Source organism: Leucoraja erinacea, chromosome 3 (assembly GCF_028641065.1).
Source record: "Leucoraja erinacea ecotype New England chromosome 3, Leri_hhj_1, whole genome shotgun sequence".
In the NCBI taxonomy this organism is placed as follows: domain Eukaryota; kingdom Metazoa; phylum Chordata; class Chondrichthyes; order Rajiformes; family Rajidae; genus Leucoraja; species Leucoraja erinaceus.
The window spans coordinates 52,708,656-52,732,659 of record NC_073379.1 but is presented as its reverse complement, the minus strand read 5'-3'; the positions used below and the strand labels follow the sequence as shown (position 1 = coordinate 52,732,659).

The window sequence follows — 24,004 nt, the reverse complement described above, 5'->3', positions numbered from 1 at the left end:
GGAGGAGTTCGTCCACGTGAATGTGGACAACCCGGAGGAAACCCACCCACATGGATGTGGACAGCCCAGAGGTCGTTGCTACACCGCGACGTAGAGGTCGTCCGCCGGCCTTTCCGCCCATAACGAGTACGCCCGTTTCCTCCACCACCGTTACATCTGCTCTTTCGCCTGCCTCAGGTTTTGTTTCGGCGGCCCCCCATGTTATTCGCAATCCCCGCGTCCTCCAGGCACTGTTTTGCCGGCCCCTCATGTTACACCCGCCCCGCCTTAGCGAACCACGCGTTCGGTCGTCCCATCCGAGTCCCCGCTCGGTTCCATACCTCAGGTTCTGGGGGGGCTGGTGCCCGTGGATAGTCGAACCCTGCGATCGGTTACTTCGTCCATGTGACAGTGGAAGGGGTTGGGTGTTCGCGCGCTTTCTGGGCGATGCCCAGTCAGTCGTTTTCAACCACCGTTGTGGTTAGAAGTTTTGTTGGCTGTGTTGTAAAGAACCGTTGTTTTCACCGCTTCGTTAATAAAGCTCAGTTTGAAATCAACCCTCGTATCAACCTGCCAAACTGTAATAAAATCTGGCAATGTGAACTTTAACCACATGAGATTTTTTTCTATTACAAATCTCAAATTGTGGAGTAGAGGCATATAAATAAATGATGGGTCTTTGTCCCAAACATTATGGAGGGCACTGTAGTTTCTGTAGGGTTTTTTTTAGCCATTAAAGAAGCAGAGACATATAAAAACTTATCTGTGAAATGACAGAACTATGGAAGCAAATAAATCTATGTGCCAAAATGTATGCGTCATAGAACTTAGAGAAGTACACCACAGGAATAGGCCCTTCAGCCCACAATATCCGTGCCAAAAAACGATGTCAAAGCTAATCTCCTCTGCCTGCTCGTGATCCAGATCCTTCCATATGCCTATCTAAAAGTCTCTTCTATAACACTATTGTATCAGCTTCCACCCTAGCAACGGGTTCCAGGCACTCACCATCTTTAAAAAAACTTGCCCATACATCTCCTTTAAATTTTCTCCTCTGACCTTAAACCTTTTTTTTTTACATTTACACAAGCGAGTGGTGAATCTTTGGAATTCTCTGCTACAGAAGGTAGTTGAGGCCAGTTCATTGGCTATATTTAAAATAATGATCAGCCATGATCATATTGAATGGCGGTGCAGGCTCGAAGGGCCGAATGGCCTACTCCTGCACCTATTTTCTAAGTTTCTATGTTTCCATTTCCACCCTTGAAGAAAAGGGCAGACCGAACAAGAGCAGTATCATCTTGAATGCACTGAATAAATTATGCCCTGTCCAAGCCTGTTGCAATTAGGAAGTCCGTCAATATTGGGGAAGTTAACTTCAACCACTATGATAACCCTGTTGTTTTTACATCCTTCCGTAAACAGATTACATATCTGTTGTTCTATCTTCTGCTGTTTATTGAGAGGCTTACAGTATAAGCCCAGGAGAGTGATTCTTATTTTGGTGCTATCCAAATTGCCTCAATGGATGAGTCATCCAGTGCGTCATCCCCAAATGTGCCGTGACATTCTCCCCGATTAGCAGAACAAATTTGTTTTATTAGATTAGTTTATTATTGTCACATGTACCGATATCCAGTGACAACTTTTTTGTTGCATGTATCCAGTCAACAAAAAGACTACACATGATTGCAGTCAAGCCATCCAGAGTGTACCGATAACAACTCCTCCACTTCTTTTTCCATCACATCAGAAACATCAAAACCAGGAACGTGAACAACTATTCCTGTCCCTGTCGCAACTAAGTCTGCTTAATGACGCCAACATCATAGTTCCATGCACTGATCCAGGCTCTTAGCTCAACTGCTTTACCTGTAATGCTCCTTGAACAATGGTATAATTAAGAAATAATAGAAAATCATTTTAAAAAATAAGCTAAACAGGAATAACAAAAAAACATTTCACAAATGAAATCGTATAGAGAACTATGTAATGCTCATATAAATCACTTATTTCATCATCTGCTGGCTGTGAATTTTTACAGAATAAGCCAACATTGTTAAAAGGTGCTGTAAAAACATGAGTTCCTTTCTCATTATATGAATTTATCAATGCAATTTGCTTTTCCCAAAACAAAAATTTGCCATGGCATTAAAGAACATTTGAATTTATGCAAGCGCCATCTCCCTAGCCCTACGTTCATCCCTAAAACCTCCAGATACCAGGGACATCTACGTCAGACTCCTGTTTATTAACGGTACACAAAAATGCTGGAGAAACTCAGCGGGTGCAGCAGCATCTATGGAGCGAAGGAAATAGGCAACGTTTCGGGCTGAAACCCTTCGTCTGAAGAAGGGTTTCACATAAGTGTTGAGGGCATAACCCAGTCCATCTCACGCAAACAACCCCCCCCCCCCCCCCCTCACCAATCAACTCCATCTATGCTTCACACTCTCCTCAGAACAGCCATCTTAATCGAAGACAACTCACACCCCAGTCATTCACTCTTCTCCCCTATTCTGTTAGGCAGAAGATATAAAATCCCGAAAAGCACATTGCACTAGACTTAAGAACAGTTTCCTTCCTGTTATCACACTCTTAAACGGATCTCTCATCTGCCACGGTTGAATATGCAATCTTTCATTCTACCTCATTGTGGCCCTTGCATTCCTGTTTTATCCTCTACTTTCTCAGTAGCTGTAACGTTATATGCTGCATTTTGTTTTCTTTTGAGAAAAATAAAATATTTTGCTGCATCTCAGTACACACGACAATAATAAAATATGAATCAACACCAAAAACAATGTAACAAATCACTGCAGCTGATTTGTACCCAACATAATCTCACAGATATCAATGAAATAATTAAACCACTACATTGATGGTGGTTAAGGGACAAATGGAGAGATAACATAATTCTATTGTACAAAGGGTTCAGGATGTCTTGTACATGAAATACAAAGTTAGCATGCAGGTACAGCAAGTAACAAAGAAGTCAAAAAGAATGCTGGACTTCTTTTACAAAGTGGATGGAGCAATTTGTAGAATTGTGTAGGGAGGCAGACATTTACTTTTGGATGCACTTCAGAAAGGTTTATTAGTTTGATTATTCATATGAAAGGGATTTCAAATTGGTTGGGCAACAATCTTTGAATTGGAGGATAAAAGTAACCTCATAGATGTAGAAAGGATTTTGAGAAGGATTTACAAAGTATATACTAATGGGCCTGTCCCACGTAGGCGACTACAGGAGACTATGCGGTCACCACATATTTGCGGGTGGTTGCACGGGAGCCTCTTTCATGGTCGTGAGTAGTGCCCTCAGACTCGCAACAATTCGTAACGGCATTCTGGTCGCCACTAATTTTTCAACATGTTAAAAAATTAGCGGCGACCAGAATTTTGACGCAATGGAGAGTAACGAGTATTCTCGTGACGTAGGTGCAGTGGTAGTGGGGCACCAGGAGGTCGTAGGTTGTCGCCGTTACTGACCGGCGAATTTCATTGTTCAAATGTTAATGTTCGCCAAGCTTCACAGCCGTATATCTCTGGCTTTTTAAAAGTTGTCTCCACTCCTTCTCCCCACCCCGTCGCCCCCTTCTTTTAAAGGACCAAAGTGACCCTTCCCGTACACTGTGCTATCACCATCTTAATTACAGCGCCAACCTTCCTGTTCATCGCGGTGTGGGTCTGTATCACATTGGCTTTGCATCGTGTGAATTTCACTCAGACAGTGCACCCCTCACATGCCCTGTCCCCCGTCTGCATAACTGGCTGGTGAAGGAAGCGGTGTGTGTGTGTGTGTGTGTGTGTGTGTGTGTGTGTGTGTGTGTGTGTGTGTGTGTGTGTGTGTGTGTGTGTGTGTTCACTCTGACAGTACCCGGTTTTTCAGCGACCTACTACGACTTGACAGTCGCCGGCAGTCGTCTGAAAAATCGCCTAAGTGGGGCAGGCCCATAAGAAGCTGCTTTCCCGAATTTCACTTTGCTTTAAGTAAACCCAGACAACATGTAATACACGAATACAAGTCCAACCACAATTTAACAGCACATTACAGTAAGAATTTCATTGGTCTATCTGGAACATATGACAATAAAACACTCTTGACAAAGAAAGAGCACTGGGTTCCTATTACACTGGTCTATCAGCCCGAGTGTGAATCTCGGGTGTGCAACCTGATGCTGCTGAGAACCACGAGGCGACCAACAATATTTAAAGAAGCTGATAGTCAGGCACAATTTCATCATTTTACTTCCTATTGTGTTGGGCGTTATATAACATTAACACTACTGAAATATGGCTTCATAATAGGAAATGATGTAAAATATGTGAAGTAAACAGGCGAATGTTTTACGGGCATCGCTGGCCAGAAGGGAGTCGCACCACAATCCCCCCCCCCCCCGTGTACCGACAACGGGACAAGAAACTTCTAACTTGCAAATACAAATGTTAATTTTCTGATAATGCCCCCGGATCACCAGGCCGGGGGGGGGGGGGAAGACATCCGGCGCCCCTGGGGGGGGGGTGTCAGAAGGCATTCATCCGGGGGGTCACCATTTCAAAGGGGGGGGGGGGGGGGGGGGGTTTACCACTCGCACAAGGGGGGGGGGGGGGGGGGGTACCGGCACCCGGGGGGGGGGGGGGGGGGGGGACCGCCAGGCAGACAGGGGGGGGGGGGGGGGGGGCCCCGTCACCAGGTCTCCCTCCCCGCCACACCGCCCCCTACACGGGGGGGGGGGGGGCACCAAACCGGCCCCCTACACCAGGCCGGGGGGGGGGGGGGGGTCACCACCGGCCGGGGGCCCCTACACCGGGGGTCACCAGGCCCCTACACCCTGGGGGGGGGGGGGCTCACCAGGCCGGCCGGGGGGGGGGGGGGGGGGTCACCAGGCCGGGGGGGGGGGGGGGGTCACCAGGCACCTTGGGGGGGGGGGGGGGGTCACCAGGTCCCCAGGGGGGGGGGGGGGTCACCCATTGCCGGGGGGCAGCGGGGGGGAGACAACTAACGAACCGCCTTCCACAACTGTGTGATTCACATCCTCCGCCAGATGCATTAGTATCGCGTGTAAGAAACATTTCAAAGATACCGTGAACATAAACCATGTTTATTACACTCGGATGCAAGGCGAGGATAGTGACAACATGCTGGAGTAACGGCACCCGACCAACAATTCAGAGACCGAGGAAGGCGGACCGCCGGACAGACCCCAGACGGCGCGACACAGTTGACCTTAGCCCGCATCTCCTACACCGTCTCCCTGCCCCCCCCACCGGCCACACCCGCCCGCCCTCTACACCGGCTCACCCCATCTCCTTGCCCGCCCGCCTGTCCCCCACACCGGCTCACTTTAGCCCCGCCGCCCGATCCAGTCTAGTCTTGTCTAATCAGACCCTGCTCACCTTGGTCCAGGCTCCCTGCTCACCTTGGTCCCTGCTCACCTTGGTCCAGGCTCGGCTTCACCCTGTCCCCAGCACCTGGGCAGGAGGCGGCCACTTCCCATTGATGGAGGCGCCGCCCAATCAACTAACGAACCGCCTTCATGCCTTGCACTGATTCCCGCCTCCTCCGCCAGATGCGCATTAGTATCGCGGAAAGAAACCCTTCGGCCCATCGCCACCGTGCCAGCTATCTCCCATGTGCAGGAAAGAACTGCGGATGCTGGTTTAAATCGACGATAGACACAACATGCTGGAGTAACTCAATGGGATAGGCAGCAATTCTGGAGAAAAGGAATTGGTGACGTTTCCAATTCATTTTCCCCAGAGATGCTGCCTGTCCCGTTGAGTTAATCCCGCATTTTGTGTCTATCAGCTATCTCCTATCTATTTAAATCCCATTTTCCAGCTCTTAGCCACAGCATTCCAAATCATGGAGTATCGAATGGTCATCGAAATACTATTTAAATGTTGTGGAAGACTCTCATTAGAAGGAACGTCTCAAACCATCCTCTTGATGAAAAAAAAATCCTCCAGATCTTCTCTAAATCAGACCTCTGGTTTTAGACTCCTATGTAATGGAGAAAGGTTTTACACTATCTACCGTATTCATGTCCCTTATTCTGTATACCTCAATTAGGACTCCATTAGCTTCCTCTGCTCATCCAGTATATACATAATGAATGGTAGTAATCTAGACAGTGCTGAGGAATAATGGGTCTTGGTACACATCACCGAGAAGATGCAATCACCAGAAATATTCCATCCTGATTGAAATCAGCTTTCAGATACCCAGTTTTTCCAGGTTGTTATCTGAACTGGTCAGTTCTGCTGTGAAATTATTAACTGGACATTAATTCTATTTTTTTCTCTCCACAGATGCTGCTCAATAAATTATTTCCAGCATTCTCCTTTAGTTCAAGCAGCTGTTGTATTATGTATCTCACGATTCCAGCTGTTTTTCTCTCCTCTGTTGCCTTACCCTCTCTCTCCTATGTATATCTTCTTCAGACCAATCAACTGTGATTAACAAAACTCATTACATCTCTCTTATCTCTCTTGTCAATCAGTCTCTGTTGGTCTCCAACCTATCACAGATATACTCTTTAATCCGCTCAAAATGTTTGTCTCTCCCCAGAGGATGTCTGGTCTGGTAAGAATATCATCATTTTCTAATTTTATTTCAGGATTTCAGCATCTGCTGCATTTTTGCCATTTTATTATCTAACTCTTTAGATTTATAAAACACCTTATCACATCGCACCAAAATATGAAAACCAGTTTGAATTTATTGTAAATAATAACATTTTACATTCAACAATGGAACAATGGTTAACTTATTACTGACATTATCTGTACATGACTACTGTGCCTTAGGTAGAACATAAAGTGCTGGAGGAACTCCACGGGTTGAGCAGGATATGTGGAGAGAATGAACAGGTGATGTTTCAGGTTGGGACCCATCTTCAGACGGATTCTCTCCCTAGATGATACCTGACCCATAGAGTTCCACCAGCACTTTGTGTTCTACTCAAGATTTTTCAGCAACTGTAGTTCCATGTGTCTACAAATGCCATTTGGTACTGGGTTATTATTGTAAAGCAATACAAAATAATCGCAGGACCTTCACTGTTCAATGAACATGGTCACTGTAGATGCCCTCAGATAAGACTGAAACATCTAAAGCATCAGAGCATGTGACTGCCCCTCATTCTTAATATCCTTCTGGCCAATCTACAATCACTGGAGAAGAATGTAGAAGTCTTCTGAACAAGACTGCTGTATCTGATGAATCTGAGGATGGAACAGCTGGTATTTAGATGCCAACCATTTCATCGACCAAGGATGTTCTCTGCCATCATCCTGACTGCAGTTCACAGCCCACCTCAGGTAGACTGCAGATTAGAACTTGAGGAATTGAGTACCGCGATCAACAAGCACGCAACAGTGCATGACCATGCCTTTCTCATCATCATTGTGGAATTCAATGTGAGCCTGAAGTCGTATCTGCCAGATCACCAATAATATATCATCACCAGAGGACACAACATACACGATCACTGGATCTCCTGATTAATTACCATTTTAATACCCCTTCCCATTTTCATACCAACCTTTCAGTCCTGGGCTCTTTCATTGCCAGAGTGCGGCCACAAGCAAACTGGAAGAACAGCACCTTATATTCTGCTAGGGTAGCTTATGGTCCAACTGTATGAATTCACCAATGTTAGGTAAATAACCAACAACGCCACCACCTTTCTCTCCAATCCCTGCCCCTCTTCCCTTTGCATCAGGACAGATGCACGGGTTGAATGGTGCCACAACAACAACCTCTCACTCAACGTTAACAAAACCAAGGAACTAATCGTTAAATTCAGAAAAAGGACTGGAGAACATGTGCCTGTTTTTATTGGTTGGTCGGAGGTGGGGAGAGTTAGAAGCTACAAATTCCCGTAATCATGAAGAAGGCATGCCAACAACTCTCCTTTTTTAGAAGTTTACAGAGGTTTGACATGTCACCAAATACTCCAACAAACTACTACAAATGCACTGTAGAAAGTATCCTGACTGGTTGCAACATAGCCTGGTACTACAATTCCAATGCACAGGAATGCAAGAGGCTCCAGAGATGTGGATTGAGTGCAGTCCATCATTGGCACAGTCCTGCCGAAAGCATCGACATAAGGCGCTGCATTAAGAAGATGGAATCTATTGTCAAGTATCCCAAATAGCCAGGCCATGCTCTCTTCTCAGTAATCATGTCAGGTAGGAACTACAGAAGTGTGAATACCACATCAAAGCTTCGGGGACAACTATTTTCCTACAACTATTAAGTTTCAAACCGACCTGCACAACCTTAATCCTACCTTGACAATGGAACTCTAAGGCCCGTCTCTTGCACTACTTGTTTTCTAATCTTTGCACATGGGCTTGTTTTCTAATCTTTGCATTAATATCTTATCTTTTGTGGTCATTTTTTTTTCTCTTTTCAGTGTCATGTAACATTTATGTATGATTTATATATTTGTGTGTTGTATTAGCCCATGTGCCTACGATGCTGGTGCAAGCAAAATTTTAATTGTACCCGTGTATATGACAATAAACTTGATTTGATTTGTATTGACCTGCTAATTTACTTGTGTTTCTGGAAAAGGTTCCACCTTTTTTGTACGTATCTTATCTCTGACCTCTGTGTTATCAAGACATTTGTGTCACCTCACCTCTGTTATAAATCATCTATATATGTACTGAAAACAAAAAACGATTGATTCTGGTTTATTTCACATCCAACGTGCTCCAGTCACAGGAACACCTGGTACTTTGATTTATCTTCCATCAGCAAATTTAAATGAATACTCTTGCTTCTTCTATTTAATGCCAGATTATTTACAATGTGTTCTTGTAAAATGCTTCTTCAAACATGCCCCCAAAATATTCAGCAATCTGTGTTCTCTACTTATTTGGTTCTTTAAAAACTCAACTACATTTGTAGTTGGCAGGTAACAAGTCGACACTGGTGAGAGGGATTTTTTTGACAGGCAGATGGTTTGAATAAAGGCCAGAGATAAGAAAAATATGTGTTACAGAAGTTAGTGGAGGTGTCACCTGGAAAACTGCTGGGGTCCCTGGATGGAGGCAAAAGGAGTAGGTATAGGGACAGGTGTTACATTTCCTGAGGTTGCAGGGGAAAGTTCCTGGGGAGTTGGTGCTTTGAATGGGAAGGGATGAGTAAACAAAGGAGCTGCAAAGGGAGTGGTCTCTGTGGAAGGCCGAAAGGGGTGGATCTGGGAAGATGCGACTAGTGGTAAGATCCCATTGGAGATGACGGAAATGGTGGAGTATAATGTGGGGATACGGAGGCTGGTGGGGTGAAAGGTGAGGACATGGGAAATGCTATCCTTGTTCTGTCTGGGGAGAGGAGAAGCAAGAGAAGGGCTACGGATGCGGTGGAGACAAGCGAGGGTTCCATCTATGACAGAAGGGGGAAAACCACATTTACTAAAGAAAATGGACATTTCATATGTCCTAAAATAGAAAGTCTCAACTTGGGAGCAGATGAGATGCGGCAGAGATGGAGGAAGGAATTAAGAAGAGGGGATAGATGCAGAGGTGGGAGGAAGTGTAGTCCAGATAACCGCGAGAGTCAGTAGATTATATATACTTGCTTTACTGAAACATATTGGCCACACTTGATTCATCCAATTTGTTATATTTATCGTGGAAAGCACCACCTGTGCTTTCTCCCAATGAGCCAATTTTTAAGTCAACTATCCAGTGTACAGGAGATTCACTTTGCTTTCAGGCAATGAATGGTAGTGGATCAGATAGCAGCAATCAAATACTCTTGTGTAGAAAAGCTAACAAGGAAGCAATGTGTGTGTCACACCAGGAATAGAGGGAAAGGACCACAAAGGTAACAATCTCAGGATTACTGCGTGTGCCACGCGACAGTGACAGTAGGAATGAAGCGAGGAGGATGATAAATGCGTGGCTGAAGGACTGGTGCAGTGGGCAGGGATTCAAGTATCTGGATCATTGGAACCTCTTTTGGGGAAGGTGTGACCTGTACAAAAAGGACGGGTTGCACTTGAACCCGAGGGGGACCAATATCCTGGCGGGGAGATTTGCAAAGGCTACTGGGGAGACTTTAAAGTTGAACAGTTAGCGAGAGGGACTCAAATAGAGAAGGCTAGTAGACAGTGTGTGAGGCAGGAGGTAGAGAAGGGAAGCACTCAGACCCAACATGTAAGGGGGAAAGAAGAAAAATATAATAAACAGAGAATAAGAGGTGGTGGGTTTCTTAAATATGTGAGCAGAGAGACAGAGGGATGTAAAATGAGGGTAGAAACAATAGGTAGCAAGGTGCAAAGTAAATGTGGCAGGCAGACAAATCCAGGGTAAAAATCAAAAAGGGCCATTTTTCAACATAATTGTAGAAGGGGTAAGAGTGTTGTAAAAACAAGCCTGAAGGCTTTGTGTCTCAATGCAAGGAGCATTCGTAATAAGGTGGTACACAAAAATGCTGGAGAAACTCAGTGGGTACAGCAGCATCTATGGAGCGAAGGAAATAGGCAACGTTTCGGGCTGAAACCCTTCTTCGTAATAAGGTGGATGCGTTGAATGTGCAGATAGCTATTAATGACTATGATATAGTTGGGATCATGGAGACATGGCTCCAGGGTGACCAAGGCTGGGAGCTGAACATCCAGGGATATTCAATATTCAGGAGGGATAGACAGAAAGGAAAAGGAGGTGGGGTAGCGTTGCTGGTTAGAGAGGAGATTAACGCAATAGAAAGGAAGGACATTAGCTTGGAGGATGTGGAATCAATATGGGTAGAGCTGCGAAACACTAAGGAGCAGAAAACGCCAGTGGGTGTTGTGTACAGGCCACCTAACAGTAGTAGTGGAGTTGGGGATGGCATCAAACAGCAAATTAGAAATGCGTGCAACAAAGATAAAACAGTTATAATGGGTGACTTCAATCTACATATACCGGAAGTGGCGGCGCTGGTGAACGGCTGCGGCTCGCCTGTAGTCCGTTTGTTTTTACTTTTTTGTGTTTTTTTTTCATTTTGTTTAGCTAAGTCTTTGGTTTTAGGTTGTGTTTATGTGGTGGGGGGGGGGGGGGGGGGGCAGTTGAAACAGGGCTTGCTGTCTCTCCCTTCGGGGGAATGCGACTTTTTTGTCATATCCCCCTTCTCTGCCTCCGTCTGCGCTGAGGCCTAATGGCGGAGCTGGCGACCTCGAGGCTCCGGAGGCAGCCTGTCGGGATTCACTCTGGGCTCGCTCCCGTGAGGGCGGCCCAGCTGGGGGCTGGAACGGCGCTCCCGTGAGGGGCTGTGACGCTCCCGTGAGGGCGGCCTGGCGCGGGGCTGAGACGCTCCCGTGGGGGCGGCCAAGCTCGAGGGTAACGGCGCTCCCGTTGGGGCGGCCCAGCACGAGGGCAACGGCGCTCCCATGGGGGCGGCCGGGCGCGGGGCTGAGACGCTCACGTGAGGGTGACCCGGCTCGGGGCTGGAACGGTGCCCCGGTGGCTGAGACGGTGTTATGGCGGCGGCGCCCTGAGTCCGGGGTTCGGCTGCGGGCCAGTGGACGACGACGTCAACAGCTGTGTCCGCTGGACTGGAGGGCGGCAGCTTTGACCACCCCGGGATGCGGTGTTTGAACCGGCCCGTTCGCGGAGCTCGGTGAGCTGCAGGATTGATTTTACCATCGCCCGGAGGGGTATCGCCGCATCGCAGAGGGAGAAGAGGAGGGAAGAGACGGCAGCCCTAAGATTTTTGCCTCCATCACAGTGAGGAGGTGCTTGGTGGACTCACTGTGGTGGATGTTAATTTTTGTTTACTGTCTGTTCTGTTGTTTATTATTGTATATATGGCTGCAGGTAATGACATTTCGTTCAGACCGTAAGGTCTGAATGACAAATAAAGGATCTATCTATCTCTATCTATCATATAGATTGGGTGAATCAAATTGGCAGGGGTGCTGAGGAAGAGGATTTCTTGGAATGTATGCGTGATAGTTTTCTAAACCAACATGTAGAGGAACCAACGAGAGAGCAGGCTATTCCAGACTGGGTATTGAGTAATGAGGAAGGGTTAGTTAGCAGTCTTGTTGTGCGTGGCCCCTTGGCAAGAGTGACCATAATATGGTTGAGTTCTTCATTAGGATGGAGAGTGACATAATTAATTCAGAAACAAGGGTTCTGAACTTAAAGAAAGGTAACTTTGAGGGTATGAGACGTGAATTGGCCAAGATAGACTGGCAATTGATTCTTAAAGGGTTGACGGTGGATATGCAATGGAAGACATTTAAAGGCTGCATGGTTGAACTACAACAATTGTTCATCCCAGTTTGGCAAAATAATAAATCAGGGAAGGTAGTGCATCCGTGGATAACAAGGGAAACCAGGGGTAGTATCAAAACAAAACATGAAACATACAAATTAGCCAGAAAAAGCCAGAGTACAGCAGAGAAGGACAAAGGGCTTAATTAGGAAAGGGAAAATAGATTATGAAAGAAAACTGGCAGGGAACATAAAAACTGACTGCAAACGTTTTTATAGATATGTGAAGAGAAAAAGATTAGTTAAAACAAATGTAGGTCCCTTGCAGTCAGAAACAGGTGAATTGATCATAGGGAACAAGGACATGGCAGACCAATTGAATAACTACTTTGGTTCTGTCTTCACTTAATTAATCTGCCGGAAATAGCAGTGGACCAGGGGTCAAATGAGATGGAGGAACTGAGTGAAATGCATGTTAGCCGGGAAGTGGTGTTAGGTAAATTGAATGGAATAAAGGCCGATAAATCCCCAGGGCCAGATAGGCTGCATCCCAGAGTACTTAAGGAAGTAGCCCCAGAAATAGTGGATGCATTAGTGATAATTTTCCAAACCTCTTTAGATTCTGGAGTAGTTCCTGAGGATTGGAGGGTAGCTAATGTAACCCCACTTTTTAAAAAGGGAGGGAGAGAGAAAACGGGGAATTACAGACTAGTTAGTCTAACATCGGTAGTGGGGAAACTGCTAGAGTCAGCTATTAAAGATGGGATAGCAGCACATTTGTAAAGTGGTGAAATCATTGGACAAAGTCAGCATGGATTTATGAAAGGTAAATCATGTCTGACGAATCTTATAGAATTTTTCGAGGATGTAACTAGTAGAGTGGATAAGGGTGAACCAGTGGATATGTTATATCTGGACTTTCAAAAGGCTTTTGACAAGGTCCCACAAAAGAGATTAGTATACAAACTTAAAGCACATGGTATTGGGGGTTCAGTATTGATATGGATAGAGAACTGGTGGCAGACAGGAAGCAAAGAGTAGGAGTTAACGGGTTCTTTTCTGAATGGCAGGCAGTGGGGTACCGCACTGGGGTACTAGTGGGGTACCGCAAGGCTCAGTGCTGGGACCCCTGCTATTTACAATATATACTAGACTAAGTGGGACCCATTGGGTCCCAGCATCACACAGGAGGGCTGGTCATCCAACGCAATATTCCACCTCTCCACCAATTCTAATATTGGTGGCCAGTTGGGGGGGGGGGACGGGGGGGGGGGGCTTTCTGGAGCGCTAGTATGGGTGTTGTGGGCTGAAGGGACTGGTTTCCAGAGGGCTAGTATGCAAATTGTGTGCAAAATGGATTATTGGGCTGGCGTCTCAGTCAATCAAGCCTGTTGTGCTGGCAACTCACTCACTCACGGCTGGTGGGCTGGTAGTTGACTCACGGCTAATCCTTGAAATTCTATTTCAAGCAGGGTATAAGGCCACCAAATTCAAGTGCAGTTTCTTACCACTTCTAGCAGGGTGCAAGGCCAACAAATTCAAGTGCAATTTCATACCATTTGAAGTAGGGTGCAAAGCCACTAAAGACAGCGAGTCGTGACCTCTCCCTCCTCCATCTTGCGGAGACTGAGCCACACACACATTTCCAGGTTTTATAACCCCTCCCCCCCCCCCCCCCCCCCCCCCCCCACCGGAAAAGTTGTGGCTATCATGGAGTGATTGACAGGAGAGAGATTCTCAACATTTAAAAAAAAAACTAAGAACACTTTTATTTTTCATTGATGGGAAGAATTCTCTGCACCTGCGCAGCGGAGGGGGACTGAGTAAGCTGGCCAAAAATCACAGCTGTAAGTGGTAGCGTTTTATCTAAAATCAATATACAGTGCAAACAGGTAGTAAGTGCATTTACAGTAGTGCCTTTCAACTTCAAGCCAATGCACCCATGCCACCAGTTGCAGTAAGTAGTGCCTTTCAACTACATGCCACCATTTGCAGTAAGTGGTGCCTTTCAACTTCATCCAATGTACCCAAGCCACCATTTGCAGTAAGTAGTGCCTTTCACCTTCAAACCACACCCAAGCCACACCCAAGCCACCATTAGCAGTAAGAGGTGCCTTTCAACTTCAAGTCAAAGCTCCCAAGCCACCATTTGCAGTAAGTAATGCCTTTCAACTTCATGCCACCATTTGCAGTGCCTTTCAACTTAATGCCAAAGCACCCAAGCTACAATTTGCAGTAAGTCGTGCCTTTCAACTTAATGCCAAAGCACCCAAGCCATCATTTGCAGTAATAGTGCCTTTCAACTTCATGCCACCATTTGCAGTAAGTGGTGTCTTTCAACTTCAAGTCAAAGCCCCAAGCCACACCCAAGCCATCATTTGCAGTAAGTGGTGTCTTTCAACTTCAAACCACACCCAAGCCACCATTTGCAGTAAGTAGTGCCTTTCAACTTCAAGCCAAAGCAACCAAGTCACCATTTACAGTAATAGTGCCTTTCAACTTCAAACCAAAGCTCCCAAGCCACCATTTGCAGTAAGTAGTGCTTTCAACTTCGCCAAAGCACCCAAGCCACCATTTGCAGTAAGTAGTGCCTTTCAACTTCATGCCAATGCACAGCTTTAGAACCAATAGACATTCTTTGCAAGCTTTAGAACCAATAGACACTTTTTTTGCAAGCTTTAGAACCAATAGGGACACTTTTTGCTAGCTTTAGAACCAATAGACATTTTTTTGCAAGCTTTAGAACCAATAGACATTTTTTTGCAAGCTTTAGAACCAATAGACATTTTTTGCAAGCTTTAGAACCAATAGACATTTTTTTTTTGCAAGCTTTAGAACCAATAGACATTTTTTTGCAAGCTTTAGAACCAATAGACATTTTTTGCAAGCTTTAGAACCAATAGACATTTTTTTGCAAGCTTTAGAACCAATAGACATTTTTTTGCAAGCTTTAGAACCAATAGACATTTTTTGCAAGCTTTAGAACCAATAAACATTTTTTTGCAAGCTTTAGAACCAATAGACATTTTTTTGCACGCTTTAGAACCAATAGAACCAATAGACCAATAGACATTTTTTTGCAAGCTTTAGAACCAATAGGCATTTTTTGCAAGCTTTAGAACCAATAGACATTTTTTTGCAAGCTTTAGAACCAATAGACATTGTTTTGCAAGCTTTAGAACCAATAGAGCATTTTTTTGCAAGCTTTAGAACCAATAGACATTTTTTGCAAGCTTTAGAACCAATAGACATTTTTTGCAAGCTTTAGAACCAATAGACAAATTTTTTGCAAACTTTAGAACCAATAGACCTTGTTTTGCAAGCTTTAGAACCAATAGACATTTTTTTGCAAGCTCTAGAACCAATAGACATTTTTATGCAAGCCAAAAAAACGGTCAAGAACAGACTTTTAGTAATATAGAGATTAATGATTTGGAGGAGGGAATTGAATGCAACATCTCCAAGTTTGCAGATGACACAAAGCTGGGGGGCAGTGTTAGCTGTGAGGAGGATGCTAGGAGGCTGTAAGATGACTTGGATAGGCTGGGTGAGTGGGCAAATGCATGGCAGATGCAGTATAATGTGGATAAATGTGAGCTTATCCACTTTGGTGGCAAAAACAGGAAAGTAGACTATTACCTGAATGGTGGCCGATTAGGAAAAGGGGAGATGCAAGGAGACCTGGGTGTCATGGTACACCAGTCATTGAAAGTAGGCATGCAGGTGCAGCAGGTAGTGAAGAAAGCAAATGGTATGTTAGCATTCATAGCAAAACGATTTGAGTATAGGAGCAGGGAGGTTCTACTGCAGTTGTACAGGGTCTTGGTGAGAACACACCTGGAGTATTGCGTACAGTTTTGGTCTCCTAATCTGAGGAAGGACATTCTTGCCATAGAGGGAGTACAGAGAAGGTTCACCAGACTGATTCCTGGGATGTCAGGACTTTCATATGAAGAAAGACTGGATAGACTCGGCTTGTACTCGCTAGAATTTAGTAGATTGAGGGGGATCTTATAGAAACTTACAAAATTCTTAAGGGGTTGGACAGTCTAGATGTAGGAAGATTGTTTCCAATGTTGGGGAAGTCCAGAACAAGGGGTCATAGTTTAAGGATAAAGGGGAAATCTTTTAGGCTTGAGATGAGAAAAACAATTTTTACACAGAGAGTGGTGCATCTCTGGAATTCTCTGCCACAGAATGTAGTTGAGGGCAGTTCATTTGCTATGTTTAAGAGGGAGTTAGATGTGGCCCTTGTGGCTGAAGGGATCAGGGGGTATGGAGAGAAAGCAGGTACAGGATACTGAGTTGGATGATCAGCCATGGTCATATTGAATCGAAGGGCCGAATGGCGTACTCCTGCACCTATTTTCTATGTTTCTATATTTCTATGATAGCTTTGGACTGTCATCTCATGGTATTGGGACTTACTTAGAGTCAACCTGCTGCCATATTCAGCATAATGCTGTTCTTTCTGAAGAAGTCAGGTTAACCCACACGTCCACAGGCATTGAAGGTATCGATTGGGCTGGATATGATACATCTTGCTCTTGCTCCTGGGCAGGGAGCAGCCTGACATTACCAATGAACCTGAGGACTGTGATCAGTAACAGGAAATAGTCAGCATTAATTAACCTGCCAAACCTGATAGCAGCACTATGCAGCATTTTTAACAGGCTTAATCATGTAGGTATTTCTATACTGGGGAAAATACCTTCCTGATTATATTTAATTTGCTGCTCTAGGTCAGCCCTGGGTGAGTTTGAATAATAATTCAAGTTTGACAAGGTCTGACTCAGCCTACTGGTGATGGGTTAAGGTTGCTGGTTGGTTGGATGCTGTTTCCATTTCTAGACCATCTTGACGAGTGCACGTTCCAGGAGAGATGAATGTTTGGTTTACTCCCATCACACCACCACAGTGCAGTGGCAGTGGAAAACAGAGAGCCCTTCTCATCAGATCCTTCTCATCAGAATCTCCTCAGCATCAATGTTCTGGTAATGAGGCACTCCACCAAATGACAATGTCAGTCTTCTCAGGGAACCGTCCAGCAGTACTTTTAGTAGCCATTTAGTTCAGTATGTTATAACTATAACCAGTTACGTTTAAATTTTATCTGCCTGTAATTATGTGGGTGGGATTTATTATGTAGTTGGAGGCGTGTTTGCGGCTAGGATTCTCGCGCAGACGCTGGTAGTTTTTAGTTTAGTTTTGAAGAAGCATGGGCGAGAGGTCACAGCTTTCGACAATGCACGAGTTCCCATGCATGAGTTCACCATGCACGAGTTCCACCATGCACGAGTTCCACAATGCACGAGTTCACCATGCACGAGTTCACCATGCACGAGTTCACCATGCATGAGTTCACCATGCACGAGTTCCACCATGCACGAGTTCACCATGCACGAGTTCACCATGCACGAGTTCACCATACACGAGTTCACCATGCACGAGTTCACCATGCACGAGTTCACCATGCACGAGTTCACCATACACGAGTTCCACCATGCACGACTGCACGAGTTCACCATCCACCATGCACGAGTAAGATCAAAATGTACTTAAACAAGAAGTTTGGATGAATATCTTAGTTTTTACTACAACAATAAAGAAACTGTTAATCAAGAGACTGTGTTATTGAAGATTTATCTTTCGACAGCCTTGAATGTCTCGTGGAGAGCTCGTGGATGCATATCGATATTATCACCCAACCCCTGTCTTCAATTATAGTGGCTAAAGGAAAGATTCCTTGAACAATATAATAATCTCCCATTACAGTACTTACTGTCTCCTGTCCCAAAGACCAATCAGGACAGACTTATATATTTTCTTGCAATAATCATATTTACTTATGACAGAGGAGGCCATTCAGCCCATTGAGTCTACGCCAAGTTTCAGTGCAATCGCATCCATGCCCTTTCCACATTCCCTCACACGTGTCTATTTACATCCCTATAGTTCCAACATGAAGATGGTCGAAAGCATCAAGTTCCTGGGAATAATTATAACAAACAATTTGTTCTGGACCAACCACTTTGAAGCTATGGTCAAGAAAGCACACCGGTGCATCTACTTCCTCAGAAGACTAAAGAAGTTCAGTTTGCCTCCAAAACCTCTCCCCAAGTTCAGCAGATGCACAGTTGAAACATATTTTGAGGATGCATCACAGCTTTGTTTAGGAATAGCTTTGCCCAAGACCGCAACAATTGCAGAGAATTTTAGATTTAGCCCAGTTCATCAAAAGGTCCAGCCTCACCATCATGTCATGCTGCCTCGGGACAGAAGCGAACATAATCATGGACCTTTTTTAACCTGGTCGTTCCCTTTTCCACATTTTTCCATTGGACAATAGTTTAAAAACACAAAGATCAAGGAATAACTTCTACCCCACCGTCATCAGTCTACTGAACTGCCCTCCCATAAGCGACCTTCCAACCAACCTCATCACAGACCTTGAACATTTTCTCTACTGCTGTACTATTATATCCTGCTGGTTTATTTTCTCTTTTGCATGCCTTGATTGAACTCAGGTATACTGATTTGAGTGAATGCAAAAAAAAATCTTGCTGTATCTCGGTACACTTGGCAATAATAAACAAATGGCAATACCAATTTAAAAGACACTCTATATTTCTACTTTTTAAACATTGGATGACCTCATATTTTTCCACACTACATTCCATCTGCTGCGTCTGTGTCTAATCACTTGACCATCTACATCTCCCCAAAACCTCTCTGCATTCTCTCTACCACCTTGAAAGCAGACTTAACTCAGTTGTCAGAATTTTATAATCCACTTTAAGCTTTGAGATGGATTATTAATTTCTGATCCTCTTTCCCTTCTTTTGTGAAGGGTGATGATGCCCTTCCTCAGAGATCTGAAGATGGTGCCCTCTGCTGTACATTTCCAGTAGGTCTGGTTTCAACGGTCCCACAGAACCAAGTACAACACAGCCTGTATGCTTAGACTTCTGGGAGTTTGCTTCAAGGGATTGATAAACCTCTGCTACTTGCCCAGTGTCAATAATTGGTACAAGCTCACCTGACTGCTGGCATCTATAACCTCCACAACAGTGGATGGGAAGTTCTCAGAGTGTGTTGTGTGTGACTTTATATTTGTATAGATATAGATTTGGAGATCATTAATAGACAGTATCTGGCTATAATATTGTTACTGTGTCCTCTCATGCTTTTGCCCCATAAGCCCCCTCCCCCCAGCCAAGTGTGATCATATCTCATCCTGCTCCACGGAGCAGACATGGGATTGAATATTGATTTTGGAGCACTCTGAAGTTCAGTGACCTTGCTGGTTCTTTACGTCTCAGGGATTCTCCTTAACATTGCCCCCCATCACCTCAGCATGAGCAGATTCTTCATAGTTTAATGGACTGGATGCATTTCTCGCTCACTCCCAGTCACTTTATGAATGCCTTTTATGATGAAAAACCCTTGATGTTCACATATATTACTTCCTGCCAGTGAACTGGGCAATCAAAGAGGGGCTTCACAGTTCTCCAACCTGTGTGCTCGCTTTTAAGTTCCTTGAGCATTTCTTGGACCAAATCCAGCTTCCATGCCCCCCTGCCAAACCTCAAGTTGACAGTCAGCCATTAGGAGACGGTGGTCAGAGCGTAACATTGGTGTGATGCTGGCAGATCAGCTTGTGATTGATTGGGACATGGTCAGGATGTCTTTGACAGGATTGAACCATCAACTCTCATCAGGTGTATGGCTCTTGTGCGCCATCTGCAGGGTTGCTGCACAGCTTGGCGTTCCTCACTCAGGCCACTGGAGGTGGCATTTAATTTGATGTAATCTCTGCTTGATCCAATGGCATTGGTGATGTAGTTGACATCATCGCCTGGAACAATCAGCCTGGTTATCGCAAGCAACAGTTCACCCTTTAGTAAGCCAGAACAATATATTTCTGCACATTTACCACTTCTTTGACTTCAGTGATTGTTAAGTTGCCTCTCTTTAACAGAGTATCCATGCCAAGGAACAGATATCATTGCCTCTTTATTATATCAGCTTCCCATCATTGCAACCACTGCCAATAGATGTGGGTGTACTAAGCTGCACTCCTGCATATAGTGCAGGTTAGTGTTAACCTTGGTGAGGCATCCCAAGGTTATACAGGCTGTACATTACTGAATGAAACTTTATTTTGCTCCTGGGGAGAGTGACTATATGTCAGTAATAGTGCCTACACGTTTGTATATTGGGCTGAATGTTATTAGATGGTCCAATGTCTGAAGACAGTTTTCACAAGCAAATTCTTCAGAACTCCTGGTCTATCACCTGTACATTAGGTGACTGTGGTGGTTGAACATGATTCAGATCTGACTCGAGAGTCTCGCACATTTTCAACCACCAGGTTCAAATCAAAATGCTTTACCTTTGGATAAGAGTTTGGATATTTATTTTGGATTATGGCATCATACCATGAATTCCTCCAAGCTACTATGCTACGGGATATGTGATCACAAAGGTTTCCGGAATACCAAACATTGATGCTGAGAGTATTGTTAAATCTCCGTGGGAAAGGATGCCTCGGTTGTTGTCTCCCACCTAAGGTAGACAGTGTAACATTGCTTTACCAATGGTGATATCTTTCAATAAGGTGTTAAACAGTGGTCACATCCACATTCTCAGATGAATGTTGAACTCTGTATATTACTTGACTGAGACAGTGCTTCTCATGTTGCTGATTTTTCTGCACTTCATATTAATCTTTTGAATAGATCTGAAAATGGTGTCATTATCAGTTTTGCACATATTCCACACTTCAGTTAAGCCGGAGTTGGTGTTGTGTTGAGAGACAGCTGGAATTTTGCTGAGCTGGGATAAAGTGGGATTCTTTAAGCTGGGATATGTTTGTTGACATTAATTGTGGGTGAGGTCAAGCCTAATCTAATGGTGAAATAAATGGTGAACCAGGAATCCCACACACGAAGCAGTCAGTTGTTGTTGATTGAGAGGATCTGCTTGCTGATGTTATATAGTTGTCACGTTGTTTTAAATCTTGCGGAATTAGAAGGAAAACTAGTTACTGTCTGTTGAATTCTGCCTACCTTGTCCACACAATGGTTTTGAAGCACAGCCAGGCAATACCAGCCATAATCTTGTGGTGCCCAAGCTACAGGAAGAGCACTTACCACATCCTTTTTCCGGCCCCTGTCAAGAAACCTTGGGCCTCTCCCATTCTGGGCTTCTTTATGTCAAATTCTCACTTGATTATTTCAAAATAGAAAGAATTTAAATGTTCTTCTTAAATCTGAGGTAAATATTGCAGTCCTTCAACACTCAGAATACTGTTTTAAGATGTTTTAATTAAAAATTGTACCTGGGAACTCTTTCATGCAATTGGTTGTCCAGCCAGCTTGATGGCTTTACAGATGTTCTCATTGAAATTCCATTCAAAGTTATATCTGACAGCAACTAATGTTGAAGGAGTGCCACTGTGATTGCTATATCTTTCTGGGCTGACAATCAAAACCTTTTCCCCAGTGTGGAAATACCATTACCTAAAGGGCATAGCTTTAAGTCAAATGGGCAAAGTTTAAAGGTGACAGGTAGGGCAAGTGTTTTACATGGAGCAGATGATGCATGGATTACAGAGGAGGCAGATGCTGTTGAAGTCTCAGCAAAATAAAAGATAATAAAGATACAAGATGAGTGGAAATTTGATAAAGAGAAGATTAAAAGAGACTGGCTGTACCTAAAGTAGATAGATTACCGGGTCCTGAAGGGATACATCCTAGATAATTAAAGAAAATAAGGATGTAAAATACAGCCAAAATCCTCCAAACATTTATGGATACATTGGTGGGGAATGAGGTCTGCAATAGCAAATGAAGAAGAACTACAAGATCCAATCATCTTAATCTTGATGGTGGGAAACATTAATGAGACAGATTAGTAGTTATACAAGTGTGGATTGATTAGAGAAATCAAACATGAAAGGTTAAAGGCAAATAGTATTTAACTAACTACAAAGAAAACAAATATGGTTATCAAGGGAATAAAATTATGTGCTGTTTATGACCTTCAAATGATATTTGATAAAGTGTCACATAATTGGCTTGTTACCAATAGAATGAAAGGAGAAGTAGCAGCAGCAAACAAAAAAGCTTTTCAATGTACGTTAGTACACATGACAATGAACTAAACTAAAGTAAAACTAAACTAAACTAAAGCATGATAAGAAATTACTTACTGTACATGGCAGAAAGCAGAGCAGAAGTGAAGGGTTGTTCTTCAAATGTGGGGGAATGATACAGTGGAATTTCCCATGCCCTAATACTAGGCCCACTGCTTCTCTTTGGCTGGAGACACTGGTTGATCTCCATAAAACAGACCAGGTTGAGAGGGGCCATGATGGAGGTATTTAAAATCAATAACAAGTCTAAAAATTGATCACTGATTGTGTAATGGACCAGAGGATATGGAACAAAGCTTGACTGACAAAAGAAGCAGAAGTTGCATAGAAAAATATTTTATGCAGTATGTGGCTAGAGTCTGCAGAGTATTTATTGTGTGCAATTCTTGTCACCGCTGCCGCTATATTGCTCACACGCTTGGATGAGAAACAAGAACGCTGGATTGAGACGGTTGAATCAATCGACTTCACCCACTCGAGCCGTAAAGCATGGCACACAGTCAACCCGGCAGAGCTACATCCAAACCCGGCCAATGCCCAGTGACCGCCAACGCAATTGCATCTCAATGGTCGATTCACAAACTCTGACCGTGATTTCTCGCGCGAAGTGAGCAAAGAGGTGGCCGAGTCATGAAAAACTGACAGAGTGGATATGGACCTAACAATGGCTTTCACCTCCGGGGAAATGGCCACAGCACTCAAGATGTTGAAAGCAGGAAAGGCCCCTGGGTCTGACAGCATACACCCGGAGTTTCTACTACATTCTGGAGACGCTGCTACCAACTGGATCTGACAGTACTTGTCGACCTCCATGGAGAAGTGCAAAATACCAAAGATCTGGCATTGTGCAACAGTCATCACTCTCCCGAAGCCAAAAGTGCTGAGGGAAGCACATATCACAGTTACATTGTGCAATATTTTAGATAAACACTTATTCCTGCTGTGTGGAAGACTTGGCATGGAATACTGTGTGCCGACAAAGACAATCTGAGTACTCCCCAATCGATGAACCGCAAGGTACATTCACAGGTTAAGGCCAGGTCGGCTCATACAGGTCAAACAATCCCGAGTGGTACAAGAAGACTCGCTATGATCTCTGCAGAGCCATCAAGGATGCCAAGAGACAATACGGGAACAAACTTAAGTCCCAATATTATCACTTGGCCACACGGAGAATGTGGCAAGGTCTGAATAAAATAACTGGCTGCAAGATCAGGCAACATCATTAGTGATAGTGCGACTCTACCTGATGAACTGAATGCTTTCTACAGTATGTTCGATTAATGCAGAAGTCCAACAGGCCCTTCAGACTGAAGTGTGCCTCTTCCCAGGATCTCTGTTGCAGAAGAAGGGTCTCGACCCGAAACGTCGGCAATTCCTCCTCTCCATAGATGCTGCCTCACCCGTTGTGTTTCTCCAGCAGTCTTCTCTCTGTGGCAGAAATTAGATCAGCCTTCTTGAGGGTGAACCCACAAAAAGCAACTGACCAAGAGTTCCTGACCATACATCAGCATCTTTTTGTTAAGATATTTGTTAGAATGGAACAGTCACTACTGTGCTTTAATTATCAATGATGATAGGTTATCATATGATAGGCGGAGGGAATGTAAATCTTGGCCAAAATAGAGTTAAAATAGAGCA

At 44.4% G+C, this 24,004-nt stretch overlaps 1 protein-coding gene across 5 annotated transcripts in view; it reads right to left on the bottom strand.

Moving 5' to 3' along the window:
* The window catches only part of LOC129695590 (uncharacterized), a 104,724-nt gene extending 99,175 nt beyond the window's left edge, over window positions 1–5,549 (bottom strand). For 2 of the 5 annotated variants that reach the window (XM_055632678.1, XM_055632676.1), the window contains exon 1: window positions 5,380–5,476. The gene's annotated coding sequence lies outside the window, so the exon portion shown is untranslated. Of the gene's footprint in view, window positions 1–5,379 lie in introns of all 5 variants that reach the window. The other 3 variants (XM_055632675.1, XM_055632677.1, XM_055632674.1) reach the window with 3 other exon arrangements.
* Between the last annotated feature and the right edge of the window lie 18,455 nt (window positions 5,550–24,004).